This window comes from Lepisma saccharinum, chromosome 14, assembly GCF_977018435.1.
Source record: "Lepisma saccharinum chromosome 14, izLepSacc3.1, whole genome shotgun sequence".
NCBI classification, from domain to species: Eukaryota; Metazoa; Arthropoda; class Insecta; order Zygentoma; family Lepismatidae; genus Lepisma; species Lepisma saccharinum.
The window spans coordinates 38,286,812-38,295,325 of record NC_139242.1 but is presented as its reverse complement, the minus strand read 5'-3'; the positions used below and the strand labels follow the sequence as shown (position 1 = coordinate 38,295,325).

The following is an 8,514-nucleotide window of genomic DNA, read 5'->3' as shown; positions in this document are numbered from 1 at the left end:
GAACTCATTCTCACCCAACAGGTCGGTAGGTGCCAGGGCTTGCCCCGAGTTGATACCTTCCTGGAGATGAGGCCTCCTCGAAAAAGGTTTAATATCTAATGTCCAATTTACATTGCATGTCACAATATTATTATGTGAGATTTTTTCCCCAAAAGAGTAGATCTATAATTTTGCCAACAAGTAAGAACAAATATCTGAATTATATTAGTTCATCTCATATCTATGAGCTCAACATACGTGTAGGAAAAAGTAAAAATTACCTGATCACTAAAACAGGAAAGTTGTCTTCCATGTAGATCTGTCGTACTGACCTGCAAAAGAGAAACAAAATGCAAGAGTTAGTCTAACCATTTGCCTCCATGCTCGAGCAATGAATTTTACACCAACTTCTAATACACTTAAAGTATAAATTTACCAATAGAAATGGCATAAGCATCACTTTATAAGTTTTCACTATATGCTATACGTATAATCTAATGGTGAGTGAATCAAATGAAATGTTAACTACTGATAGTGTCCCCTCTGGCAATCGGACCCATGAACCAGAGTGGAACGATTCGTTGTCAGAGACAATGGCGGCGCCATACTGATGTCGGTAGTCCACTTTGTGGGCTTTCAAAGAATAGGGTGGGTCATATCTGCAAATAGATACGTGATATTCAGGTTGTCATTACGGGATTCACACAAGGATTAAAAATCCATTAATATGAGGTTTAAATATTGGAGTAAAAACAAAGTATACTCGTCTCGACAAGTCCTTGTTCTTCTTACGCGACTCAGGAATCAAACTCGTGTCGCCTGAATGCAACCCGCAACTCCTCTGTTGTAATGGAAGCATACGCCACTGTAAATGCAATATCAGAAATTGCTCATCATATACTGGTTTCTGTGGAGACATCTATAAACAAACACATGGATCTTACGCAGGCACGTAGCCAGGAAGAGGGCTCGGGGGGATGAAGCTCCCCCCGAAATCCTACAAATATATTATTTAAAAAGTATACAGTGGTAATTAATTTTACTCCATTAGCAGGATTAAACATCTTGTATAATAAGTTGTAATATACTGAGAAATCCATCTTCAGGGCTTCTACCTAACCCACTGTTTCGCCTTTAGATGACCTCTACTAGTGTTGCCCATGAGACGAGACTTTGGCCTGTCTCGTCTCGTGGAAGTCTAGTGGAAATGCTGTCTCGTCTCGAAAATATTATATTGTCTCGGGGCACATGGTCAATCTCGTCTCGTCTCGAATTTTTAAAAGCCTGTCCCGTCTCGTCCCGTGGACAACACTAACAAAGGAATAAAATTCTGGCTACGGGCCTAATCTTACGTATCCAAATGATTAGCGCTCTCGCCTTTGGTGCGAGGGGTCCCAAAGTTCGATTCCTGGAGGGAGACTCCGAAATTTCGCCGTTGACTTAGAATTGTGAGAGCAATTGGGGAGCTACTTGAAAAGAAGAAGCAGGCTTCGGTATCGAAACCCAGAAAACAGCGGCGATGGGTATCCACATGCGCTGACCACGTGTCACCTAATGAAAAAGCTGCTCCGGCAGGCCCTGACACTTAGACGGCACCATGAAGTTTACATTTAAAAAAAAGCGGGAAAAAAACATTCCCATACTTCTACTTTGGATGTCCACAAACTGCGGATTACGAATATCCGGATTTCAAATTATCCGTTTCGGATGCAACGGATAATCTGGATATCCGAATATCCGCATACACACAGAGAACTAAATGCATCATATCGATTGATGCACCTTCTTCAAAGAATCAGATTCACATTTGATGCATTTTGGTGCATTTTTGTATGTCGTGAAAGAAACACCAAACTGTATAATTTGATTCAAGTGAGGATTTCTTTCAGTCGACATGCACTTCTATGTATCAGCTGACGCGTTTTGATGCACCTTGATTGATTGATTGATTGAGTTGGTGTTCTATGTCCACTTTTGCACAGATAGGCTAATCGGGACTGGACCTACAGTTTAAAGTGGAATCCGAACCACCATGTGCGTCCACCGGGTATCGAGCCCGGGACCCCTTGATTACAAGGCGACGACGATGCACCTTGATGAAAGAAATCCACACTTGAATCCAGGGGCGGCGCGTGCCTTTCCAGGCAGGCAGGGCATATTTTCTTTGGGTGTGGAGGGTGGAAGGGTAGTTAACCTCTATATTCCTGTTTACACGTACAGTAACTATAAACTCTGTCACTCGCGAAAAACTAATTATTTATAAGTAGACCTCGGATTTTAGGTTTTAAATCTATTTTTTCCTTAACTTATTATTTCTTACATATCTGTAAAGTCAGTGTTTCGTTAAAAACGCAACAACTGATGAAGTTTCATAGTGCCTAAAAAAAAGTATTTAGCTTGTCAGAACCTATTTTAGGTTTTTGCGCCTAAATCAAGCCTTTTTTTAGGTTTTATATATTTTTAAAGGTTTTACAGGATTTTTGTCACACAAAGGCATTTGCTTTGTTTCATAAAAAAAAATCCAATGACGAAGGTGTTTCAAACGTACTGTCTGTCGATATCTCTTCCTTCAAGTCCATGATGATTTTTCAAAGCTCTAAACAAAACAAAATGTCTGGTGCCACTGTTACCTGTACAATCCTAATGGTAAATTCTGCCATCGCCGTAGGGTTATGCAACACACATAACGTTATGCAAGATTGTGCGTATTTCAGGATATAGGTGTCCCACGTTGTTCCGAGCCTAACTTAAGATTTTTAGGACCTATTTTAGGATTTTTAGACCCTAATTTAGGTTTTTTCATCTACTTCAGGATTTTTCGAGATATTTAGGACCTATTTTAGGCTTTTTCGAACCTATTTTAGGATTTTTAGAGCCTATATTACGAACCTAAAAGCACACTTTTTAACCTAAAAATCCGAGGTAAGCGATCAATACGCACACAGATGGAACGCAACGAAAACTCATACACTAACTCAAATCCAAATCCGTGGAAAGGAAGGAGGATCTTTTTGAAACAAAGTGTTGTCAACTTTTCAGGTCGTCGGAACAAGCGCGAAGAAAAGCATTCGAGGGATTTTTTTTCTAGCTGGAAGAACGAATAAACTGCCTGCCAAGCGTTGGAAACACTGAACGGTGAAATTGTAAACCAGAATGGACAGGGCACCTCGTCCACTGCCCAAAGACGGCTACGAATTTTGCGCTTTTCCAATGTGAGGGGATACCGTCCATTGCCTGTGCTGTAAATCTTTGGATCAGTCAGTGACGTCACGTCTCAGGGCAGAGCTGAGATCGGACTCTCTCCAACAGGACGCAGAAATATATTAACCTCGCCCTGTAAATCTGGTTGCAGCAACGTAGGAGTTGAGGGAAAAACGAAAATTTTAGTTATATACCGTTCGTCTCTTCAGATGAACTTTTTTATGTTAAAATTGATGTGGGGCAGTGCCCTAGTTGCCCTTTATCTAGCATCGCCGCTGCTTGAATCAAATGATACACTTTGGTGTTTCTTTCACGACATACAAAAATGCACCAAAACGCATCAAATGTCAATCTGATTCTTTGAAGAAGCTACAAAACACACTTTAGTGCATCAATCGATGCATTATGGTGCATCAATCGATATGATGCATTTAGTTCTCTGTGTGTAATTCGAATATCCAGGCAGTACACATTTGATGAAGAATTTGTAGAAAATTCGTATAGTGAAATACGAACATCATGCATAAAAGAATATGTGGATAACCCGTAAACGATAAAACTGTCTGGATAATGCGCACATGAGATATCCGGATATTTGACATTCGGATAGAAACGATATTCGGATAAAATTTTATCCGGATTTGGTCGGCCCTTAACAAAAACAAAACTCACCCGCAAGCGATACAAACAAAACCTGTATACCTCCGCCGAAAAATGAATCTAACGTTTCCAGTCCACGACTTCTTTATTATACTTTATAGTTCACTGCGGTCCCGATCCACACACAATCCCTGTAAGACCCCCTTAGCAGTCCCGACACGCACCTGCGTGTTGATATAAAAATTTATTGCTCTACAAATTAGCAACAACTGCTCAATGTTAGCACCTCCGCGATGAAGTAAGCAGGGTAGCTTGTAAAGAGTCCAGAGCCGCTTTTGTGTTCTGAAATAACAATCTCTCTCTCGTTGGAGACATTTGCATACTTTCTGCTCGCCTACAGATCTCTGGATCTCCTTTCAGCACTTAAGGTTGTCACTAAGTTATTGTTATTGCTTCTGTTTTGTACGAGAGCACGGGAGGAAATTTGTAATCGTCTTGTGGAAACTTGAAACGAAAAAATAATGCGGTGCATTCGACGTGGGATTGAATGGTGTGTTGTGAAGTCCCGATCCTTGCGCTTGTATGTGCAAAGGATACTTGTGTTGGATTTTTTATGTCATTTCTAAACGACGCATGGATTTACATTTGACCAATATGATTAAACCTAAGTTAGCCTAACCTACGCTAAACTTTATTTTATGGATGGCTCGTGATTGTCAATATAAAAGCTTGTCATTGAAACTGTAATATTTCTTCGGTATATTTTCTGTTAATCTGTCAATATCCAAGGAAGTTGTTGGATTACAATATACCATCCTCAGGTACTGCTGGGATCCTATAGGTATTTTCTACTCTTACGGCGGACGGCCTACATACTGGCAAGGGAACTGGGGTGCGGGGAAGCAACCAATCCAGTGCGATAAGAAACTCAACAGCACAGCTTGTAGAACGAGGAGGGGGCAGCACCTCCTCCCCTCGACGTCGTAACTCTCGGCGGCACCGCTGTTGTCTTGTTGGTCTACGGCGTACATCCCGCTCCCCACTTCCCTTGCCAGCATGACGGCCGCCCGCCGTAAGAGTAGAAAATACCTATAGTAGTGGATCGAGCAAGCCAGATATGAAAAAAAAATGTTGCGGCTGTGACGATAATAAATTTTAACTACATGTAATGATCATAATGAAGCAGATATAACTCTTACTGGAAATGCAAACATTAATGCCAACCAACTGCATTACCTAAGAATTTTTACTATACGACATTTACAGTCTGTCTTCCTGAAATGGGTTGATCAATTTAGTTCAAATGCAGTACAAGAGCAGTTCCTCGTGATAACTAACTGCTTTGAAGATTTCAACGTAGAATCTCCAATTTTACAACAATTAGCGTGGCCAAAACTAACCCTCCTTGTCTCCGCAATCAACATTTCAATGTTTTTAGTATCATTGTTTGTTATTGCAATCCACCAATTTATGGGAGTTCTCATCCTTAACCTCCGAAAGAATTTGAGTGAAAACTGAATACATATACATGTATGTGCATTGGTACAACGTGAGATCGCATAACATCTGATGAAGGGCTTAAATTCCACCATAACTCTCCTTAATAGTGTACTCTATTTCCCATGCATTAAAAGGAAAGGAATAATTAAATTACGCCTGGTCAAGCAGCCGTATTTGTGAAAGATCGTACTGGGTTTCAAGAGTGGAAATGAGGACTGAACGAGACAGAAGGTTTTGCGTTCGAGCAGTGAGGAACCCTTCGTCATTAGATTTGCGAGTAACACTGCAGTGTTGCATTAAAATCGTGGCAGAAGAAACAGGAGGTGGCTCCGTGAAAAGGAGAGCGTGTTTTGTTTTATCCTCTAAACGCAAACGCCCCCAACTCCTGCTTCACTGTTCCTTGAGATGGTGCAGGCGGGAAGCTCGCATGTCCCGGACCGCCTACTGGCCTCTACAAGTACAAGCAAGTTGCTTAAGACTGAATTGAATATGGAATGGAAGATTCTTCTTTAAATTGTCGAAATAGAAGAAAGTATATTAGGAAGAAGAAAAGTGAGGAAAATTACAAAAGCAATTGACAGGAATGAAGGAAGTGGCAATAGTTCACATTTGTACTTCCGCCAGAAATGAAGTTTCCAAATAGCAACATAAGAATTCGTTTTTTAAGCTCAAAATGACCATCATTAGGGTAAAGCGAAGCATGCCTAGAGAAAGATGTGGGTATCTCCCCACCTCTCGCTGCAGATATGCACCAACCTTCATCTCAAGATTGCCCAAGAATAAGCCTTTACGGAGACACACGTAAACGAACACACAAAAGGCTTGAGTGACTGCTTATTAAGTCAATTACCCCTAGCAGTGACCTAGGTGTGACGCCGATCTCGGAACAAAAGAACATAAGTTGAGGCATGTTTCAAGGTTTGTAGGCACGGAAGGCACAATGGGAGGGGGAGGGGGAGACAATGCTGGATCAAAGAGGGATGGGGGGGGATTGTATGAAGCGAGACAAAATTATCTGCGCTTATATCACGTTACAAATGCAAATCAATGAGTAGCAAAGGTTATGTCTTTTTCATACATGTGGACACTTCCTTTTCGCAAGGAGGAGATATCCTCCGTGACTCTTCCTCCAGATGAATGCGGAGCAATTAAAAGGTGTTGCCAACTGCGCATATTTATCACCAGAACCGCATTTTATGACAGTTCAATGGGTTCAAACACGTTTCACTGGTTACAAAGTTTAAAAGAGCTCCAACTTCTTGTTAGTATAGTTATTTTATGATTGCTTACGTACGCCAAATTTATTGTTTCGTTCGATAGGAGTACAAGGTATTGAATTTCCCGAGCGTCAGATAGACGTGCGTCCGGGGGGCATATTTCACATGTGCACATTGAAATAGAGATTGGAGACGTGGTTTATAATGATGTTTCTGGTTGGCTGGAGTCACTTTTTCTTTACTATGTTGAGTACTTCTATGGCGTGCCTTACAATTTGACTATAACCTTGAACTTGTTGAAAGCTGAAAACCACTATTATCTACTATTAATACATTGCTTTCATCTTTTCTACATGTTTCTATTACAGCTTTACTTTCACTAAATCGATACTTATCCTCCAACGATTTATTTACATTCTTTCATCTTGTGCTGCCATCTACTTTTCTATTTCGAAGCTCACTTCCTTTCATTTTGTGTTGTTATATCTGGTTTGTAACAATTCTTTTTAAAACAAATAGACGCGCGCTTATATAGTCAAAATTAAGGTATTGGCGCTACTCAAGGGTTTGACAAAATGTTTCTTGCTTGCATCTGACGAAAACCGGAAAATGACCCAATATATTTAGTAATTGTATAAGAATTTTCATCAAACGCAACATTTTTAAAATCATTTCCTTTATTATTTCCAATAAAAAAGTCTATTCGCTTTCCGAATATTGATTACTATTCGAGTGCGTTGTCTTCCCTGACCAGATGGTTCTGCTTGTGCTGGGGCATAGTAGTCTGTGGTTTACAAAAAGTGTTCGCCCAAGTCAATGAAAAAAAATTGCCAGTTTCCTATCCTATAATACAGATAATAATATAAATAATGTAGATTATCATTGAGACAGTCTGCTAGCCAATAGGGAGCATTCGTGCACAAACCACGCCCCCAATCTCTATTTCAATGTGCACATGTGAAATACGCGTCGGGGGGGGGGGGGGGTGCCAGTTGTCCATCCTAATACTCTCAGATAAATCTTATTACCGTTATTAAACAACATTATTCTTTTTAAAAAATAAAGTATTTTCAAGCCGTCGAAAGTTCCAAACAACTACGACGGGTTTATGTCCTACGTAAGTGGACTATCTAATGTCGTTCTTCAGCAAATAATTTGTTATTAAGACTTGTGCATTTTATTCGTTAGCCTAGTTGTGTTACACCTATGTGGTGCAGAATAAATTGGTCACACATTGGAAATGAATAAAGTATGTGTATTTGTTTTGAGTCTGCTGTACGAAATCATGTTTATATGTAAATTAGTCTGGACTGAACCACAGAGAAGGAACATAAAGGGAAACAGAGAACTTTTGTGCCACAGAAGTTGGATTTTCTTAAAATAGAGTGATTTTCGGTTGATCCGGACACACAATACATACGCCCCTGTTTAGTATCCATCAATACAATAGAATAAAACAGTGAAATTGAATGTTTCTGAAGACGTCAAAGTGACAAATACGCCCTGGACTACATTCTCTGGAGCCACAGTTAAGACAATTCCGTGTTGTGTCCGTATTGTGTCATGTCCATGTGTGTTTTGTGATTCTCATTTCATGAGTTTCATCTTATCATCACCCATCCTCATCTCTGAGATTAGAGAACTGAAGTAAAATAAATCAAATCAACCAACAACCAACCGAGTGTTGTTTGACTCACGGTCTCTCCTCCAAAGGTCGCAGGTTTGATCTCCGGCCTAGGTTCACCTTTCTAGAAATTATCAGTTACTTAATCGTCAACCCTCAAATCAATTACTTTATTGTCAGTCATTAGTGAATGCCGTAAGCTGTACGCGCACTTAATTATTCACCGAGAATATCCATTGGTACATTTTATGCAATTGCTCTACACGGATTTCTTTAGAAAGGGTTTCGGTTTCGATCGCAGACTGGTTCGTATCCCGCTCTAAACTGTAGGTCCAGTCCTGATTAACCTGTTGGGTGCATACAATAGACTTAAACTGTTAACACTTTTTCTCC

At 40.2% G+C, this 8,514-nt stretch overlaps 1 long non-coding RNA gene across 1 annotated transcript in view; it reads right to left on the bottom strand.

Moving 5' to 3' along the window:
• Positions 1-209: 209 nt before the first annotated feature.
• Positions 210-8,514, bottom strand: part of LOC145998337 (uncharacterized) — a 203,558-nt gene continuing 195,253 nt past the window's right edge. The window contains exon 2 of the long non-coding RNA XR_014443308.1: positions 210-311. This is a non-coding gene — a long non-coding RNA (uncharacterized LOC145998337). The remainder of the gene's footprint in view (positions 312-8,514) is intronic.